The 21,748-nt window shown below is 34.7% G+C and overlaps 1 protein-coding gene across 7 annotated transcripts in view; it reads left to right on the plus strand.

Moving 5' to 3' along the window:
* Pde4d (phosphodiesterase 4D) overlaps positions 1-21,748 on the plus strand; it is a 1,424,195-nt gene that overhangs the window by 300,927 nt on the left and 1,101,520 nt on the right. The window contains exon 1 of one of the 7 annotated variants that reach the window (XM_048800093.1): positions 989-2,302. The exons of the other annotated variants lie outside the window; for them this stretch is intronic. The gene's annotated coding sequence lies outside the window, so the exon portion shown is untranslated. Of the gene's footprint in view, positions 1-988; positions 2,303-21,748 lie in introns of those variants that run through there. 7 annotated transcript variants of the gene reach the window in all.

The raw sequence follows: 21,748 nt of genomic DNA on the forward strand, positions 1-21,748 counted from the left end.
TTGTGTTCCTCAAGAGTCCATTGTGACTAAAGTCTTAGTGCTCAGGGTGGTGCTGTTGGTAAGTGGTGGATCCTTTGGGAGCTGCACCCTAGCAGGAAGTTCTTAGTTCATTGTGGGTGTTAGGTGGTTGGAGTTTTGAATGTTGTTAGGGTCTGTAAACAAGTCAAGATGGCGCCTGGCATTTTGCCAGAGGGAGTGGTTTGTGAAGTAATGCCAGCGAGCCATTAAGTGTGGAGATTCCTTATTGGTTGACTGCTGTATCTAGTTTATGTTAATTAAGATAAGCTGTGTGGAATGTATATATACCCCTCCTGTCCTACAATAAATGGCTCCCACTCCTGCTGTATCAATGTACACAAGTTGTTCGTCACCCCCCGGTTAGTTTGCTGCAGCCAGACTGCGGCAGAATGTAACCACTCAGTTGTTCTCATATGACCCCTTGAGTTCTTGCAAGAGGGTTGTTAGAAAAGGAACAAGCCTGGCCCCTCCTGTACTCTTTCTCTCTGCTCCTGCACAAGATGTGATTTCTTGGTCCTACATGGATTTCTGCCATGATATACTGCCATTCACTGACTTTACCAGATCCTAAGCAAATGGGGCAGTACAATCTTGAACTTTGACACTCTTCTCTAAAACTGTGATCTACATAGACCTTTTCTATTTAATAAGTAGCCCACATTGGGTATTTTATTATAGTGATGCAAAGCTAAATAGTATACCGTGCAATTTAAATATTTTAAAATAATCAAAGTTAAGAGATTAACTATGCCTAGGGACACAGGGAAATGTCTATGTCAGCCTATGCCTCTTTGAACCAAGCCAGATGCAGACTGTTTCTTGGTTGGTGACACTTCCTTGTTGCCTCTAGATCTATATCCTCATTGGTTATGAATTAAGACACATAAATAGAGCCTGCATTTATGTGTAGTGAACTTCCAGATTGAAGTATTTTTTTGCTTCAATATTGTTGTTGTCATAATATTTGAAGTCTTTGGAAAAATGAATGATAACTTATATGTGAAAAAATATCCATGCTGCAAAGAACTCTTAGCATTGACTCCACAGAATAATGTGTCTGATGGTAGAGTTAGTGTCTGCAGAATTTTTTTTTTTTTTTTTTGTCAGTTAGTGGCATCAGAGTGTATGTAGAAGCACTGTGAAAAACCTTGAAATTTTAGCAGAAGAAAACTTTTCAAAATGTAATTCAAGGAATGGACACGTAAGTGGATATTTTAATAGTCACTTTATATTTCTTTTTAATGCCGTCTGGCATTAAAAAAAATTCTTGTAATAGCTCATTGAATCAGGGCTGTTATTTTTAGCTTTAATAGTCCTTAACATCACTTCAGATCTAGCTTAATTTTCTAGAGTATTAAGATGTATGGTGTGTGCTCCATTTTTAAGTAGAGAAAAGGCAAGCAAGATGAGTATATTTTGATTTCTGTTTTTTTTTTTTTTCATTCTATTGTATAAGGCAAATGAATTTTTTTTTTCAGAAAAAGGTATGCCTGGTTATATCTTTACAATATGCCTTTTCAGAAAATAGGTTTTGAATATTCATTTTAATCTTATTTCTTGTGACCTTTTGTAGGCTCTGTGCTGTTAAATCTAAAGTGTATGAGTTGTTATAGCTGAGTGGTAATTTTAGTGACATTTTAATGTCATATCTTCTCCTTAGCCTGTTTGCATATTGCATGCAGACTAAACTTCAGAATTTTTAAAACATAAGATACATTGGTAAATGATTTTGACATGACTTCTTGCTCTTTTGGACCAACTATAATCTATTTTACTGTTTTATTCTTGAATGACCCATTGCACTGTGAGAGAGTTAACTGAGTCTCTGTCATGCCAAGATGACTTGGTGTTTACCTTGCTGCACTAGTTTGACTCGAATGCTTAACAGAATATACCTGAACCTGAGTGAGTGTAAGAAGGAAATAGGGCCAAATGTTGCAGAAGTTGCATTCACATGCCATTGAGCTATAGTCAGCTTCTCCCTAAAGCGTTGTAACTCCCTTAGACAACTTCCTCTTTGGGGAGTTGCAAAGTGTAGAAACTTTTGAGGAAGGGGCCCAGCTGCAGGGATCAGATTAGGAGTTTTCTTCATCAGAAGAGCCACCTTGCATGGCAGTAGGCCATGAATGGAGGGCCTTTTCCGGTTGTGACTCAGACCTGCTCCCCCAACCATTTACAGTCTTTGGGAAGAAGCAGAAAGAGTTACACTTGTGGCTGTTGGGGCCACATGTTCATTCTTTGGTGGTGCTCCCTGCAACGTGAACGCCTGCTGCTCCTCGATCAGGTATGCTGCCATTGTTTTGAGGGTGATTTGAGACAAAAGTGGCAAGGACATTTGTCAGGCTGTGGGACATGTAGATATAGATTTTATGAATGCTTAATTTAGGACAATCTGGATATTTCCTGTTGGAATTAAAAATAGGTATGCAAAATGACTCTGATACCAGGATCAACCAAGGTGGAGAAATGGGAGTTTGAAAATATATTCATGTGGGGAGAAGACATTGATGAGACAGATATGCTTTAAAGAAGATAGATTAGAAAGATCATTGAAGAATTGTGCCAATCCATTCTCTCCTATTTCCTTTGCTACCACCTGAGTTGAAGTCACTGTGCTGGGCAAATGCAGGATTCTTCTCACTAAGGTCCTATGTCCATTCTGCCCACGGAGGTTGGCTTTCACATATGAAAAGCAATCAATTTTGTCATTCCTCTGCCCAAGGACTTACCATGGCCAACTTGGCATTCCTGGACCTGACTCTGACCCTCTTTTTTTTCATCTTGCCTAACTTGTTTTCTGACTCATTCCATTTAGGTCCCTCTGCTTTCCTAGATGTTCCTTGAAGTGTGAGCTACACATTTCCTCCTCAGGCTTTTTACCTATGTTTCCCTCTGATTAGAATGTTCTTCTTGGAGATGTCCACATTACTCACTTCCTCTTGTCCCTCCTGTCTTTATTCAAATGACACTTTGGAAGAGAGGGATTTTTGGCCATGCTATCTGGAATAGCACACTGCACACAGGCCCCGCCTCTTCCATCTCACCCTGCCATCTTCTTTCTCATAGTGCTTACTACCTACCACCTGTCACATTCTATTTAGTTGAATCATATAAAATTTCCTGTTGTTGGATCAGGAATAGCTGATTGGTCATTTTGTGTGGTCCAACCTAAATACATATTTATTAACTTCTCTATTATTTTTATTCCTTTCCTTCTGCTACCATTTAAACTCTAAGAGTTCAGCTATTTATTATTATTATTATTACTATTTAAATCTGCAGTATGTAGAATATAGTAGGCACTTAGAAAAGTGTTTTAAAAAATGGAAATGAAGAAGAAAATTGTTGGAATTTGTCGGTAATAAGCAGAGAAAGTTTATATGGGAATTCATCTTTGTGTGTGTGTAATTTGAAAGGAATTCTAAAAATGTTGATTGGAAAGGCTTCTGAGTGAGTCCAGAAAAACTGAAGGATAAATTTGGATCCATGTTAAAGTATAAAGTTTCTAATTTAAACTGTGGGCTATCTGTAGACTTCAATTATATATTTGTTTTCACCTTGTTTTATAAAACAGATAAGAGAGATAATACAGATTTTGGATAATATAATTCTGAAATTTTAAAGTTTTGCAATTGGTAAGTTATAGAATTAGCTTTTCAAATGTGACATAAGTTGATTTTGACTAGGAAAAAGAAATTACTTTTTTACTTGTAGTTCTGGAAACTTGGTTACTAATCTTAATACCATCTCTACTAACATACTTACAAACGTTAGGTAGATTAATATAAGCAATCTCTTTCTTGTATATCTGAAACAGAAAGGAAAAAAACCTATATCCATGGATTAAAAATAAAGATGGAATGTAAAACCTCAGGGGTGAACATTTAAACAGCTGTGGCTGTCCTTTGGAGGCTGTTAATAATCTCAGTAACCAAGGGCTTGGTCTTGACAAAGATGTGGAGATATAAAATTGAAAACTGAGACTATGGATTGGAGCAGAGATCTTTAGCACAAAATTGTGACCTATGAATAAAAGGGACTAAAATAATTTCATCAGCAGCACAGTTGAGACAAGGAAGTGATTTCTTAGAAAATACCATCTCTTCCAAAGACGTATTATGGTGTATATGTGCATCTCTTTGGGGCTTGAGATTTGAATTTGTGTTATTTATATATTATGGGAAAATCACAGCTTGAGAAATTAACCCAGAAGCACCTGGCAGAATTACTTGCAAATTTCTTAGAAGCAGGTACCATTAAGGGAAGTTTCATAAGTTTCCCTCAGATAAATACTCCTGAAAGATTAATCCACAGTCTCAAATTATAAAACATGAGAAAAAAATCTTCCATGCAAGCAAACATAGCAAAGAGCAGAGTCAGAATCTAAGACCTTCAAATGATGAAACTATTGCATAAGAACACCAAAATGAGATATAATAATTTGCTTATAATATAAGATAAACTGAGGTTTGTAAAGACATGAGCAGGAATTCTGAAAGTAAAAACACACAATAACTGAAATTAAAAATTTATTGTAGGGGCAGTGGTTGTAGCTCGGTGGTACAGCGCTTTCCTAGCATGTGTAAGGCACTGGGTTCAATCCTCAGCACGATGCAGAAATAAATAAATAAAATAAAGGTAATGCATCCATCTACAACTGAAAAACGTTTTAAAAAACTTAAAAAAATTATTGTAGGTAGGATAACAAATTAGATGCAGTTGAAGAGAGATAGTGAAATGCAGTGTAATTTGAAAGGACAACCAGAAGGCAGTGAGAGAAAATATGAGAGAGGATTGGGCACAGTGGTGCATGCTTGTAATCCCAGCAACTAGAAAGGCTGAGGCAGGAGGATTTCAAATTCAAGGGCAGCCTCAACAACTTAGAGGAACCTTGTCTCAATAAAAAGGACTGGAGTTATAATTCTGTGGTAAAGCACCCCTGGATTCAATCCCCATTATCACAAAAAGAAAAAGAAAATATAAGAGAGACATTTTGGAGAGATTGAGAGAACTTAGTGAGTCTTTAACAGGCATTCTAGAAAGCAATATCTGACTATAATATAATTAAATTAATAATTTAAGCAAATACCCCCCCCCCAAAATCCTGAATGGATTTGAAAATTAATAACCACACTTGTATCCATATGTGAATACATGACTCATGAAACTCCACATCATGTACAACTGCAAGAATGGGATTCTAATTAGAGTAAGTCATACTCCATGTATGTGTAATGTCAAAATACACTCTAATGTCATGTATACTAAAAATAACAAATAAAAAAGGAAAAAAGCCACACTTGTAAACAACTTATGAGTTAACCAAGAAACATAATGAAAATTTAAAAAATACGTAAAACTGAATGTTAACATTAGTAAAAATAATAGGAAGCAAAACTCAGAGGCAGCACAAAAGTGGAAGATTGAGAGTTATAGCCTTAAATGCCAGTATCAGAAAAGAAAAAAAAGAAATAAGATTTAATAACTCAACATTCAATATACCAATTTAGAAAGCAAAGATCATAAAAAGTGTAATGAATGCACAATATATATTGATAAAAAGAGAAAACACAAAAACTGGTTCTCTGAAAAGACTTGTAAATAGGATAACTTATAGCATATTTGAGCAAGGAAAAAAGTAATCTAAAAGAGACTGGAAACATTACAGGTAGTAGTAATATATTACAAATTATATTTTTACCTCTAGGACAAGAGAATAATGGCCGCTAGCTCTTTATATCTAACTGGTTATCAGAGCCAGTGATGTAAGTGAAGGAAAGAAATAAGCAAAAGGTAGAAGGAAAGAAAAAGGATAAAGCAAAATTGCCACCAATTAAAGATAATAAATAAACTTTGCAGGAAAAATACTAGAAACAACACAAAAAGTTCAGGAAAATTAGCAGATATAAAACAAACCAATTTTTTATGCTCAGCAAAAAATAAAATTAATCAGAAAGATCAGTTTAGAAGCAGATAATATGAACATTATCAATAAAAACTAGAAACATATATTAATAAATCTAAAAAAAGATTCAAAGTCTATTTCAGGTGAAGTTACAAAAATTTTAGGCAGTCTTCAAGAAGATTAAGTAAATGGAGAGAGATACCATACTTCAAATATGATACATATCATAATGATTCCAGATCTCCTTTTATGAATTTGTAAGTTCCAATGAAAGCTAATATGGGGTGTTTTTGCTTGTTTATTTTAAGGATTCCTTAAAGGAATTTGATAAGTTGATTCTCAAGTATATATAAATACCTAAGGGACAAGAATAACCAATATAAATTTTTAAGACGTTGGCAAGGTTAGTCCTCCACACAGCAAGAACTACTATAAAGCTATGGTAATTAAGACATTGGATATTGGAGCAGCAAAAGAAAACTATACCCAGTTTAGAAATATGCCCATATATGTCTGAGGAGGAATTACAAATCTGTATGGAAATTTTAAAATGAATGTTTCTAGGAGATAGAATATTCACATGAGAGGATAAAAATAATGATATCTTCCTCAAAACAAAAACAAATTAAATCCCTGGTGAAATACAGGCTTAAAGGTGAAACTAAAAGTAAAGAATTTACATTTTTAGAGAAAAAGAAAATGTATGGAATAGCTTAAGGCCACTGGGGAAGAAAGAATATCATAAGACATTAAAATACCAGCTATGAATAAAAATAATGAAGAAAACTAATGTATAGCGAAAGACACAAAAATATTAAAAAGAAAAGCTTCAGACTATAAAAGGATATGAATAATGCATGCAGCCACCAAAAAATGAGCAGACACTTTGTATGAAGGAGTCCTACAAAAAATATTTTAAAATCCTACCCAACAGAAAGATGAATGATACAAACGATAAGTGGATTAACAATTCACAGAAGAGGAAACAAGAATGACTGATAATTACATAATATTTGCTCTGCTATACTGGTGATTTGGTTCATACAAATTAATAAATGAAAATTCCATTTCATGCTCATCAGTTTGGTAAAAATTAAAGTCTGAAAGTACCAAATACTGGCAATGATGTGGAAGAATAACTCAGTACAACTAAATACAAATTGGTACAACAATTTGAAGTTACTTAGTAAAGTTAAAAATGGCATATATTCTAGAAACATGCTTGTATGTGTTTGCCAGGAGATGTGCATAAAGATGTTTATTTTTTTATGATTTTGTAAGAGCATAATCCTGGGAAAATCCGGTGTTTCCATCAGTAGAAGAAAGTACAATTAAAAAATGGTATATTTAGACAGTGGACCATATAGTACAGCAGATAAAATGCATAAATTCCATGAGATGTATTAACACAGATAGAGGTCAACAACATAAAGTTGAACAAAAACAACCTGTAGAAGGGTTAATGTTAGAGTACCATTTATACAGTTTAATAACAAGCAAATCCATATTCTGTATTCATAGATCAACAGAACTAAAAAAAAGAATAGAAATCCTAAATACCAGTGTTTAGTAGGCTTATGTGAAGGGACATAGGGAAGCAGGGAAATAGCATCAGGGAGGGAGGGTACACTGGGATCTTCAAGTCTGTCTGAATTGCTTTTTTTTTTCCCAGCTATTTATTAGATATTAATTTGAGATTCTCAGGAAAGTAGTACAGAGATGTTCTGTGTACCTTTTACCCAGTTTCCGCCAATGATTACATCTTGCTTAGCTAAAGTACAATGTCAAAGTTTGATATTTGATATTAAGTTGGATATTTGATATTGAGTTTGATATTGGTCCAATATATGCATATACTTCTTTGTCCTTTTTATCACATGTATAGATTTGTATAATCATCCGGTTAATCAAGATTTGTAACAGTTACATCATTACACAAATCTCCCTTGTGTTATGTTTTTATTTTCACAATCTTACAAGTTATTTTATTTATCAGTAGTTCATTTATTTTGCTGAGTAGAATTCTGTGGTGCACATGTAACAAATTTTTAATAATTTATCTATTAAGGGACATTTTGGTCTTTTAAATTTTTTTGCTATTATAAATAAAGCTGCTAGTAACAATTGTCCATAATTTTTTGTATAAAAGTGAATTTCTTGTTCTCTGGAATAAATGCTCTCCAGTGAATTATTGGCTCATGTGGTAAATGCATGTTTAGTTTTTTATAGCTTGTTTGTTTCGTGGTACTGAAGATTAAACCCTGGGCCTTGCACATGGTAGGCAAGCATTCTGCCACTGAGTTATATCTCAACCCCTACATATTTAGTTTTTAAACAAAATTCCAAGCCATTTTCCAGCATGACTAAATCATTTTATGTCCCCTTAACAATGAGAAATAATTCTCTGCATCTTTACAAGTATTATTACTATTTTTTTATTTTAGTTAATTTAGTGGATGTATAATGGTATCTTATTATAGTCTATATTTGTATTCCTTTAATGGATACTTTAAGTTGTAAAGTAATATAACTTATTATCTTGCTGGCTGAAATCAAAGCATTGGTAGGTATGTTCCTTTCTGCAGATTCTAAGAGGGAACCCATTTCCTTGCCTTTTCCAGCACATTACTTGGCTCATGGCTCCCCTTCTTCTGTTTTCAAATCCAGCAACTGTAGTTTCCTAACCATTCTGACCTCCTCTGTATTGGTGTTCCAATTTCAAGGGCCCTGGTGATTCAACTGGACCCACGTGGATAGTTTAGGATAGATTGTTTTAAAGTTAGCTGACGGATAACTTAATTCCATCTGCCAATGTAGTTCTCATTTACTATATAATGTAACATCTTTACTGGTTGTGGGGATCTGAAGAAGCTATTTTTAAGGTGCCACTATTTGCCTCTCATAACTAGAAAAGTTGAGTATCTTTTCATGTGCTATTTGCCATCTGTGTTTCTTCTTCAGTGAAATGTCTTTGTCTTTTGACCATTTTCTAATTGGATTGTTTGCTTTATTACTATTGAATTTTGAGAGTTTTTTCTTTATGTAGTTTTTGTTGTAAAAGTGAGTCCTCTGTCTAATATTTGGTTTATAAATATTTTCTCAGTTATAGTTTGTCTTTTCATCTCTTTAGCAGGGTCATTCATGAAATGAAAGGTTTTTATTTTGTTAAAGTCCAATTTATTGATTTCTTTCTTTTATGAATTATACCAAGCCTTACGTACTGAAAATATTCCCCTATCTAGCTAGTTTTTTTTTTTGCCTTTTCCATCTAACCTCACTCCCATTTTGATTTAATTTTTGTGAAAATGATGAGGCGTGAATTGAGGTTTATTTTATTTTGTCCATGGATATCCACATGGACTGCTCTAACACACCTTGTTGAAAAGATTGACCTCTCTCCATAAAATTACTTTTTTACCTTTGCCAAAAATCAATTGACCCTCCCCCCAATTTTTTTGAACAAATATATGGAAAACTGTTCAATATCATCAGCATTTAGGATAATGCATATCAAAACTTCCCTGACATTTTATGTCATGCCATTTGGAATGACAGTCATCAAGAATACAAACAATAATAAATACAGGAGCGGAAAGTGGAAAAAAGGATCCATTTTACATTGTTGGTAGGACTGTAAATTAGTTCAACAACTATGGAAATTAATTTGGAGAGTCCTCAAAAGACTAGGCCCTTAAAGTCTAAAGCTATTTGAACAATAGGTGGTGATGTAGTGAGATGAGAATTACAGTGGACTGAAGACTTAGAGCTAGCTGACTTTGGTCAAAATCACTTCCCTCTCTGGGCTTCAGTTTTACCTCCTAAGAGCCAAAAAGGCTGGCCTAGATGACCCTTAGAGCTTTTGCCCTGTTAATGTTGAGAGAGTGTATGAGAAGGCTCAATAGTGAGTTGAGAGTGGGAGATGAGGAGAGGATCCGGGTGGAGGCTGCCTGGGCATTATTAGAGGTTCATGGAGTGGGAGAAGCCCTGTTTTGAAGTACCTTGAAAGTTTTCATTATACCTCTAACTAATCATAATAATGTAGAAGATTTATCATCTTACAAAAGCCTTACACACTTCTGAATTTTGTAGTGGGTTACTACATGGTGTGCTTCTTTAGATTCAATTGACACCTAATAAACAAGTCTGAAATATAACTCATCAAAATATAATCTATGAAAGTCCTAGGGGTTTGTTCAACAAAATTCCCAATATGAGTTTAACCCTCTATTGAGCATTTATATTCTTATAAGTAGAAACATTATAAATTGATTATGTGAGAATATTTATTATATACATTTTAATTAAAACACTTGCTTTTTAAGCAGGAAAAAAGATTTCTACCTGCTCTGACTTTCAACCTATCATCTAGAGCACATTTTATATTTTTTGGCTTCATCTTGCCTGAAGAGCTATTTGAGGAGGACTAAAGAAAGAAATTAACCAAAGGAGATCAATTTCCTCATCTCCCCTTGCTTCTTTTGACAAAAGCAAGATTTTTGCTTTCTAGAAATTTGCTACTGGTAAACTAATAAAGAACAACAAAGTTCACAAATTGTGTGCTATTGTCTTTACTTTTTTAAAAAGAAAGTCATAGTGATAGATACTCTTTCTACAGAGTGGCTTTTAACCCCCAGCAAGGAAGAATCAGATAATTCCTAAAAAACATTTTTGTTCAAGGATGATTTGTATTAAAGGTGTGTGTGTGTGTGGACCAGCACTAGCAGCAGCATCAAGGACATTTTTAGAAGTGTAGGATCTAATGCTGAATCCCATACTTGCTGAGGCAGAATCTGCATTTAGAAAAACATTCCAGACTAAGTGAAACATGGTATCCTGAAATAGAGAAAGGACATCAGTGGAAAAGCTGGTGAAATCCTGACAAAGTAGTTTGGTTAATACAAATTTAGCTATGCTACTTAGTTTTGACAGTGCAACTGTCTGTGTAAGATGGTAATGTTAAGGGAGCTGTGTGAAGGGTATCTAGGAATCCTCTGTACTTTCTTTGCAACTTTTCTGTCGAGTTTAGATTATTCCAAAATAAAAATTTTATTTAAAAGATTCTCAGGTGATCTGATGATTCATTTGCACATTAAATTTTGAGAGGCACTGCTAGGATACTCTTTAAAAATATAGTTTCTCTGGATCTATGCCAGAACTCTTAAATCAGAATTTCAGGGTGTGGTAATTATATTCTGAATTTTTAAACAATATTTCCTGGCAATTCTCATGTGTACTAAAATGTAAGAATCCTAGTTTAGAGTTCTCTTTTAAAAGTTGCCTTTCTTTGGAAAATGTAGTAGAACTTATTAGGCTTTGGTTCATAGACCCCAGTCTATGGTCTGACATAGAATTATGATAACATTTTTGCTAGCCAATAGTAGGATGAGGAAAAAATTTGTGTTCAACTTCTGAAAAAGCAGGATGAGGAGCTCTGTGGATCAGCCTAATGAAATAGCTATATCTGGTGAAAATCATTTAAATGATTTAAAATCTAATCATTTAAATCTCTAGAAATTATCCTAAAGATATAAAGTAAGTGAAGAAAAATGTATTCAAAAACTCTATTAAATATGGGTTACAAAGTGAGAGTTGATGGTTTTTAAGTCATAACCCAGGCCTCTCTCAGACTTACCAGCTCAGCATAAAAGAAATTGCATTCTGGGTGGTTCTAGCCAAAACATGGGGCTCCCTCTTTTCCAGACTTCCAGTCCACTTCTATACATCTCCCCAGGAGAGACAGCCCACAAACATTTCTGATTCTTATCCCCAGTTCTATGTTAGAGAAGCTGTATTCTAGGTAAAAGGTCAGGCTCCCAACTCCTGTTATCCACACATCTTAGGGTAAAAGCCTAACCTCAGGATAATTGGTCAGGATAACTGGCTTATAGGACAGAAGTTCCACACCAGGACAGGCAAACAGAAGAACAGAGAGTACTGGCCCTGGTGAGCTATCTGCTTGTAAAGCAGAAGTGAATCTGAGAAGAATCTTTGCACCCAAATCTGGAGTGGTGGTACCTCTCCCAGGGGGAGAGGCAGGCTACAAGACAAAGAATTCCATATTTCTCTCCAAATGAACTTATTTTATTTGGAACAGGATGTGATGAAGTTAAAGCCTAAAGCATTGTTGAAAATAATTGAGGTCTTAGTAGTAAGTACTTAACAAGGGGCTACTAACTCCATGGTAGCAAAAAGGTAAACTATAGGCCAACTAGAAATTTAACACCGATGACCAGAAAAAGAGAGAGCTAAGAAAAGTCCTTCTGGGGTCATAACAAGTCTCAAACCCATACTACCCCTGGATGACACAGGAACAAGGCATTGTTGAAAACTATAGATCAATCAGCCAGTAGTTAGTGAAGTTAACAGTCAAGAGTGATGCCAACAGAGGCAGACAGCTTAACAGAGGTGAGGGAAACATGTGGTCAAAAAAGAGCAGTGCTAAAACCACTGTCATCTCTTTGTGACTGTGGACGTGCTTAAGGTTCTGTCCTCTGTTGGGTGACATCAGAGGTTGCGAATTCCAGGAGAAATTGGACTCACAGAAATATTCTGGCCAAGTTGTGAAACAATGAAACAAGATAATTACAATGACAGTTCCCAGGACACAGGAATCAGCATTCACAGTTGCTATAACAAAATATTTGCTTTCAACAAAAAATAGTTTTCATCAAAAAATTAAGAAGCATGAGAAGTGTGATCGCGTACACAATGAGAAAAAATGAGGCAAGAGGAACTACATCTGAGAAAACCCAGAATTCAGACATGGCAAACAAAGATGTCAAAGCGACAATTATAAATATTTTCAAAAAATTGAAGGACACTATGCTTTAAAAAAAAGTAAAGAAAGGTGTAATGGCAATATCTCAACAAATAATGAAGGCCAGTGAGGGGTAGAGACCATAAAAGTGAATCAAATGGAAATCTACTAGAGTTGAAAATTAAAATACCCTGAATAAAAAATTCACTTCAGAGGTTTAACAAGAGATTTACCTAGAAGTGAGAAAGAATCAATAAAGATATATTGATAGAGATTATGCAATCTAGGGAACCAAGAGAAAAAAAAATTACAAAATACGAACAGACCTTCAAAGAAAGTGGGAACCATTAAATGTAGTAACATATGTATCATTGGAATATCAGAAAATAAAGAAAATTGAGCAAAAAAAAATAGTTGAAGAAATAATAGATGAAAATTTCCCCATTTACACATCTAAGAAACTCATGAATTCCAAGTAGAATCAACTTGTGTGATCCATACCAGGCTCGTTGTAAGAAACATTGAAAGACAAATACTGAGAGAAAACCTAGAGAACAGCAATGGAAAAAAATAATTTAAAAAATCATATAGAAAAGTACCCAATAATAGCAATAGCTGACTTCTCATGAAAAACAATGGAGGCCAGAGGCATGGCTAAATATTGATAGAGCTGAAAGAAAAAAAAAATGTCTACATAGGAGATAACATTCAGACTTTGGTTTTTGGGGACTGGCTTATTTCACTTAGCATAATATTTTCCAGTTCCACAAGGGAGAGTGTAAAGGGGAAGAATAGAAGTTCATTAGATTAGACAAAGGAGACTGAAGAGAAGGGAAAAGGAGGGGAATTGAAAGGATAGTATAATTAATCAAACGTAACTTTCCCATGTTCATATATGAATACATGACCAGTGTAACTCCATATCGTGTACAACCACAAGAATGGGATCCTAATTAGAATATATTCTACTTCATATACTCCATGTATGTATACTATGTCAAACTACATTCTATTGTCATGTATATCTAAACAGAACAAATTAAATTTTTCTTTCATAAAAAGTCAACCAAGATTCTTACATTCAACAAAATTATTTTTAAAATGAAGGTAAAAGAAAGACATTGTTAGGCAAACAAAAATTGAGAGATTATGTTGCTAGCAGAACTTTCTTCTGTAAGAAATATTTATGGAAGTTCTTCATTTGAAGGGAACAAATTAGGTAACTTAGATGAAATGGCTAAATTCCTAGAAAATCCCTAAGTACCAAAATTGATGCAGGAAGAAGTAAAAATTCTGAACAGACTTAAAACTGGTAAAGTGATTGATTGAGTTAGTAATTTTCCCCAAAGAAATTCTCAGGCCCCGATACTTTCACTGATAAATTCTGACAAATATATAAACAAGAATTAACACTTAACTGTTCAAAAATTCTTACCATAAAGAAAGAAATTAAAACCATCTTGATTGCTGGTGGGGATATAAAATGGTTCATCCTCTTTGGAAAATAGCTTGGTAGGTCCTGAAAAATGACACACATAAGAATTAATACATCACCTAAGTTAACTCTGTACTTACCATTTTTATAAGACAAGAGAAATGACAACATATGTCTATATAGAAACTTTTACCTAAATGATGGCATTATTAATAACAGCTGAAAAGTGGAAGCAACCTAAGAGTCCATCAACCAATGAGCTGATTAACAAAACATAGTGTATCTATAAAGTAGAAAATTAGAAATAAAAATATTGATACATGCTACAACATAGACCCTTGAAAATATTATGGTTAGTGAAAGAAGCAAGTCACAAAAGAGCACCTGTTGTATAATTCCATTTATATGAAGTATTCAAAATAGACAAATCTATAGAAAGCTGATTAGTGGCTGCCTAGGGCTAGGAGATTTGGGGCAAGTGGGAAATAATTGCTAGTGGGTATGGTGTTGAAGTGTTATAAAATAGTGATAATGATTGCATCACTCTGAATATACTAGAAATCCTTGTTTGCTTCAAATGGTATGTGAATGCTACCTCAAGGAAAATGTTTCTAAGAAGTAAAGAAAATATGTATGAAGAGGCAGCATGGTATGCAGGAGTCATATAAGGTTGTGGTTAAGGTTACCACCTGGAGCCCAGGACCAAACTCATCATAACAGCTGAGTATCCTTGCAAATTTGTTAATTTCTCTGTGTCTCAATTTTCTCACCTGTAAGCATAATATTTGTATATGTATCATAGTATCATTATAAATATTAAATGAAAAAATATCTTTAAAGTAATGCCTGGTAGAATATAATCACCATGTGTTTGGTAAATAAGTAACTATGGTGTGGGAACAATCTAATATTTGTTCTTGGGAAATTATCTTTTATTCTGAGAGTTTGATCTTCATTTCTATATTGTTAAAATTTCCTTTGGTCCAGGTGCAGTGGTACGCACTTGTAATACCAGTGACCTGGGATGCTGAGGCAGGAGGATGGCAAATCCAAGGCCAGCCTCAGAAACTTAGTAAGACCTTAAGAAATTAGTGAGACTCTCTCTCAAAATTAAAAATAAAAAGGGCTGAGGATGTGGCTCAATGGTAGAGTGCCCCTAGGTTAAATCCCTAGTACAAAAAAAAAAAAGAGAGAGAGAGAGAGAGAGAGAGATTTCCTTTGGTCAAATAAAGGAAATGATAGAGCAGAAGGCAGTTATTTCATAATGGTATTAATTTGCAAAAGGAAAAGTTGGTACTCTTGTATCAGTCTATTTTCTTAATGCTTTTTGAAATCATGCTGATCCCTGAAATCCTCAATCAGGGAACCACTGGTTTAAGAACCATGTCCTTTGTTCAGTGACCCTTGGACCAATAATGACTTTAGAAAAACATCATTAAAGTTTTAGCATAGAAGGGTAATATAAATAGAAAGCCAACTGCCTTGCAGAATGCTTATCACACAGTAGGTGTTAAGGAATGCACACTGGAATGAATGGCAAGGGTGGTGTGTATTATGAGTATCCTTAGAGTGTGTGTTTATGTGTGTGTATAGATGTGGCCTTTTAATGCTGCTCAGTGGCATATAATTGTATCTCATATGTTCAAGTGTGCATATTTCTGCTAACTTTATTCAAAGTATTTATATGGATTCCAATCCTTCAGTTGAATTTCAGAACCCCTCTTCCAGATGTGTTAATGAATACTTAGTTGTTCTTACCCCTACCCCCAATTTTCAGCAATGTTTTCTATTAGTGATATGCCTGCTGTGGGATTTGCAAGTATTCTCTCTTTTGAATTATAATTTTCATGTTTCTTCTTGGTGTCTGAAGGCCCCTTAAATTATCTTATTTAGTTGGCTTTACCCAGAAATTCAAGTGTCTGACACTTTTAATATTTTTGAAGAGAAACTGGAAAATGTATCAACTCCATAGAAGAGGTTTCCATTTACCTTTTATATTCTGTTGGTTGGGTATAGGTAGCAATTCTTCATGTGTTGAGAACAGTTTGAACCATGCTGACTACTATGAAAGTGCTTAGAAATAATTATGCTTCTGAGACCTTTGTGAAATAACCTGCTTGACTCAACATGTGTTTGTGGGAAGTTTGTCTTCCTTTGTAGTGTAGGAGGAGGCAGTATAGGACAGTGGTTTGGGGACTATCATGTCTCCCTGAGAACACACCTTTGATTTTGTTTCCCAAGTCTGGATTTGCCAACACATGAGACTAAAGCATAAAACTGTAGTGTTTTGTGGTTTCATGTGCAACTAATGTAAAACATCAATGACAGGAAAATTATTTCTGATGCTCTTGGTAATCCAAGAAGAATTGACCAGAGACTTAAAGGATTTAAAGTTGCAAGAAAGTAAGATTATTCATTGATTCAAAAGGCTTAGTATAACCTGCTTGCACCCTAAATTATTGTCTTAAGAGAACAGTACCACAACGATAACCAGAGTATTGCTTAATATCTGCTGCTATTTTTAAAAAGCATTTCCCATAGTCTTTCATTGTGTCTTAATGTTACCAAACTTTATATTGCAATTGCTTAGAACTGTTCTAATTGAGGCAATTTTAATTTACATATCCCACTATACCACTTTGTTCATGAAGCACTACAATGTGATAGTGGCTCTTTATTATAGATCACAAAGTTTGAACAGTTGATTCTACATCCTATTTGTGAAAAATCAGCCTTGAACAGGGTTAATGAAAATGATTAGATGGAATTTATTAAATGATAGACTTGGGAAGTCCTTCCTTCATACTATGTCAATTCATGGTCTCTAACCTTTGCTGTCTGAGTAATTCATTTTTGACACATAATCACTTAAACTTGTATGCAATTGTTTCAAATATTTCATCTTCACAGTTGAATTATGATACTGATTTCATACAGGTCCTCCTGATGTCAAGGACAGAGCTATCAAAATCATAGGTGCTCAAGACAGAAGGATTTGGGGTCACTGTGAGAGACCAGCAAAGTCACAGCAAAGAATGATTATATAGAATTATTCTTGTCTCATTTAAATAATTTGCTGTGGCCACTTGAGTGTGTGTTTTATTTTTTTTTTATTTTTATTTTTTTTCATATATAAATTTTTTATTCATCAATTACACCTCAATAAAGCTGAAGGGGGGAAAATATAGCACAGTCCCTGGCTGTCCTGAGTCCTCAAGAACAAGACCTGAAAATTGCAGATACTGCTTTTGCTCACATTCCATTGGCTGGCTTTCTGTCACATGAGTGTGTGTTTTATTATATAAAGTTTGGTTACTTTGTCTCTGCATTGTCAACCATGTATTTTTGAAGTTATGTGTTTTTTCTAGAGATACTTGTTGCAAGTGATCACAATTCAACTTAAATGGATCAAATAATTGAAAAATCCTAGGGGGTGGGTCTGGACTCAGGACCTCAGAGATATTATTAGGATCATATCTCCATTGAACAGCTCAGTTTTTCTCTGTATTGGCATAATTCAAGCAGACTGTTTTTATTATAATCCTGTCACCTAAACTTACATACTATGCCACAAAGTTTACATATATTCTGTTGTTTCAGCAACCTTAACAGAATTATAGCTTCTCTGTTCTAATAGTTTTAATAAAACTCTCAGGATTTAACTTTATTGGACTAACAGAGGCCGCCCAGATCATCACTGAACCACTCATTCACTGTGACCAGCAGAAGGTCATGTACCAAGACCCTCTGAGATAGGCAAGTATGATTTCCTCAAGGAAACTCATTGTGTAATTATCAAAAAATGGGAAAATGAATCTGTTCCTCCTGAATACACAAAAAATACATAGTTTGTTTCTTATGATGTAAAGTATTACACATTATATATACCTGTTTCCCTTTCTACATAATATTTTCCCTGAAATAAACTTACTTTTAGAATATTCTAGGTCATCACTGAATTCTGCATGGAAAGAGATAGGAGTAATGAGAGATCAGAAAAAGAACAAACCTTAACCACTATTCATGCCAAAATAAAATCTTCTGGAGTATGTGCCAAAGCATACCTCCCTCTGATGGATGGTTTTCCAAGATCCAGTTTATTTTGCCTGTCAAGTTATTTTCAGAAACTCCTCAGTAAAGATTTTGTAAACATAATAGAGGTTGAGACCTATTCTTAAGATAGTCTACTCATTTTGCTTAATAGTTTTTCTCACCCTTGAACCAAAGTTCATCTCTTTAGCTAACATCACTACAAAGATCAGGTAATACTTCTGTAATATTGAAGACTCAATTCCTTCTTTTCTAAAAGTGTTTTATCAACCTACACTAAAATCAATTGTCCACACTGTCGTTTTTGCCAAAATAAGAATGATTATTACATTGTTAGTGTGAGTCCTTCTTCTAGAGAAAAAATCTAGAATGATTTATCTACTTAGGATGTGAATAGTTGTCAAGAAGATAGAAATATAAAGTAGAAAAAATGTCTACGTTGCAAAGGACATTATACATTCTATTTTTATTTAGACTGCAGTATTCAGAAATAGGGGCTTGTTTTTATTTTAGAACCTCTATTTCAGTAATTTTGTTGAATACTTTCTAAATATATCCCCCCCACCCACTATTTCAAAATAATTAGAAACTTATTAGGACACCATTAAAGGTCTTGGTAAGTTTTTAAAAGTTTCTCAATTCACATTTGGTTTTTCACTTCAGAGCCATTGGGACTTTTCGTTAGGTTTTGGCCTTTCATAATTTCTTGCTAATTAAAAACAAGATCAACAATAAGCATAAAATATAAATTCCAGTCCAGCACAGCCTCCCATGATGCTTGTTGCCTGACTATTCTGATGTGTTCTTTGAAGAGCTTGGGTGTAATGTGGTCAGCACTCTTCAAACAATTAATGTAACTGAGTGAAAATCCCCCTTCAGCAGAAATAGCTTCTTCTGGGAGGAGGCTAGACTGCTGTTAAAATGAAGAAGAGTTATGTAAGACCGTGTTTTTGTCCAAAGTGATTGGGCTGAACTCCAAATTTCTCTAGTGAAACCTTGCTGAATAACTGTTATGCCGGCAGCTTCAAAATCAAGTGTTGATTCTTGCCACTTGATCAACTACCTTAAAATTAAGAGTTCTAAAAGTCAAACTCAAGTGGTTATTCAAAGAAATTGGTTGTGCAAGAATTTACTGTTGATGATATTGAGTGGTCCAGAATCCAGAATGTGAGCATTTTCGATGTTATGACTTTCGTTGAAGGAGATCTGTCTGATGACATGGATTTCTCCATCAGTCTCTGGCAAATAATGACATCTTTTAAAACTCAGAAGATCATTTATAAATTAAGGATGATGATACTTATATCTCCTTAACTTCTCTGAAATGTTCTGAAAACTTCAGCTCAAGGGCTAAATATTTTTCTGTTCATCTGTAAAATAACTATACCAATCTCTGAGAACTTTGAAAACAAATTGAATGTCCCACTTTCAGAAGAAAACATTGTGATAGTCAAAAATAGTACTTTGTACAAGAAAGGTAGATATGTTGTTCTTGTGAGAGGAATGATTAGATTTTATAGTTTTTATTTCCAAAGGCAAATAACATGTCATAAATTTTTAAAAAAAATACCGGATAAGAATTGTTACTAAAGAGGACTGGCATTCTGAAGTAACTATATCTGAGTGCCAGAATATTTATTATTTACGAGTACTTATATATTTCTACTATGGTGTCTCAAAATTCTCAACTTTACAATTGTTTGGATTCTTATTCTATACAGAAAAATATTGACATGTTAACATTCAAAAAAACCTGGATTCATCAGTGAAAGGATGTGGGAATTCTTAATGATTCTTGGTTCTTAACTATTCCATTACATATATTTCTGAATAACAAACTACTCTAAAACTTCATGGTTTAAAACAGCAACTATTCACTATAGCTTAAACATGGTGCCTTTCCAAAATTCACTAAAATTTGATCCCCAATGAAACAGAGTTGGAGCGGTGGGGGCTTTTAGAGATGGTTAGGTCATTAAGAGGAATGCATGCCTTTCTTGCAGGAGTGAGTGCTGTCTTTTGATGGGTAGGATCAGTTAACCGTCAGAGCAGATTGTTGTAAAGTGAGTTCAGCTTCCTATGCTTTCTCTGTCTTCCTTTCTCAGCACATGATCTCTTCTTTAAGTCCATGCTTCTGCCTTCTGCTTTTCCACCATGCACACAGCAATATGAGGCCCTACCAGAAGCTGAGAAGATGCTAGTGCCATGTTCATGGACCCCCAGAACAGCAAGCCAAATCCAACTTTTTCTTTCTAAGTTCCCCAGTCTCAAGTACTCTGTCATAGCAATAGAATACGTTCTATGAAGCCAATTCTACTATATCTTCAATCTGGACTGGGCTCAGTTGGAAAAGTATTCACCTGTTCTTGTTGGGGCTCATTTATGGGGTGATATTTCTCTGGCAAATTGGCAGTGGGATGGATCCAGGCCCAGTGGAACACTGGGTGACTGGTCTTCTCTCTCTCTGTGTGTAGTCTCTGGGCCTTTCTAATTTCACACTGTCTTTCCGTGTGACCTCTTTTGTAGCTAAACTGCTGGCAGAGCAATTCTAAGTGCCTAAAAGTACAAAGGTAAAAGTTTCTAAGTCTTGTTAATTTTTAGACCCAGAAGTGGTACAGTGTCACACTTGCCACATTCTGTTGGTTATGTCAAGGAACAGGACCATCCCAGATTCAAGGGGGAAAGACTGCACAAGGATGTGACTACTGGGAAGCATGGGCCACTGGAGACCACCAAAGTCATAACCTCCTGCGTTAGCATTTACCGATTCATTCAAATGACATGCAACATTTCTATATTCATTATCAGAAATACATATTTTCCGGTCATCCACACACGCTCTGTTGTGTTCTGGGTACATGGATTGAGTTAGACTTAATTCTTATTAGTAGGACTTTATATAACCTTTCTTAGTCTCTGTAAAATGTCTGGACGAATAAAGTGGATATGATCTTGATTTTATGGAGGCAAGTTTTTGAGGAGAGACGGATGTGATTAAATTATTAAACACACACACACATATATATACACACACCTATGTGTGTTTATAATTATAAGCTATATTATATATGATAAAAGGAAGGTCTAGAGTGCCATGCGTGTACATGAATACCAAAGAAGAAAAGACAGGATAATATTATCTGAGGAAGTGATGTATGTTTGGATTAAGGTTTGTAGGATGAGTAGAGCAAAGTAGAAAAATAACAGGGAAGGGAAAAGATGCAATCCAGGAGGTGAACTTGAGGTAGGAGAGACCATGGATTGAGGGACACTGAGAATTTGAGGAAATGAAACCAGACACTGTGAGTGAGTATAATGCAAAAAACCTGGGCAAGAAGTGAAATGAGGCTGTAATGGAAAATGGAGCCAGAGCACAGAGGGCCTTATTGGTCATAATGAGAATTTATTAGAGTAATAGAATACCACTGAAGAATTTAAGAGGTAGGTAAGAAGAATCAAAAATAATAAGATTGCCAAATTTATAAAATTAAATCTGGTTTCTATGTGGAGAATCAATTTATGAGGCCAAGAAAGAATGTGGAAAGGCTAATTATGTGGTTATTACAAAACTTAGATGAGATAC

Source organism: Marmota marmota, unplaced genomic scaffold, assembly GCF_001458135.2.
Source record: "Marmota marmota marmota unplaced genomic scaffold, marMar, whole genome shotgun sequence".
NCBI classification, from domain to species: domain Eukaryota; kingdom Metazoa; phylum Chordata; class Mammalia; order Rodentia; family Sciuridae; genus Marmota; species Marmota marmota.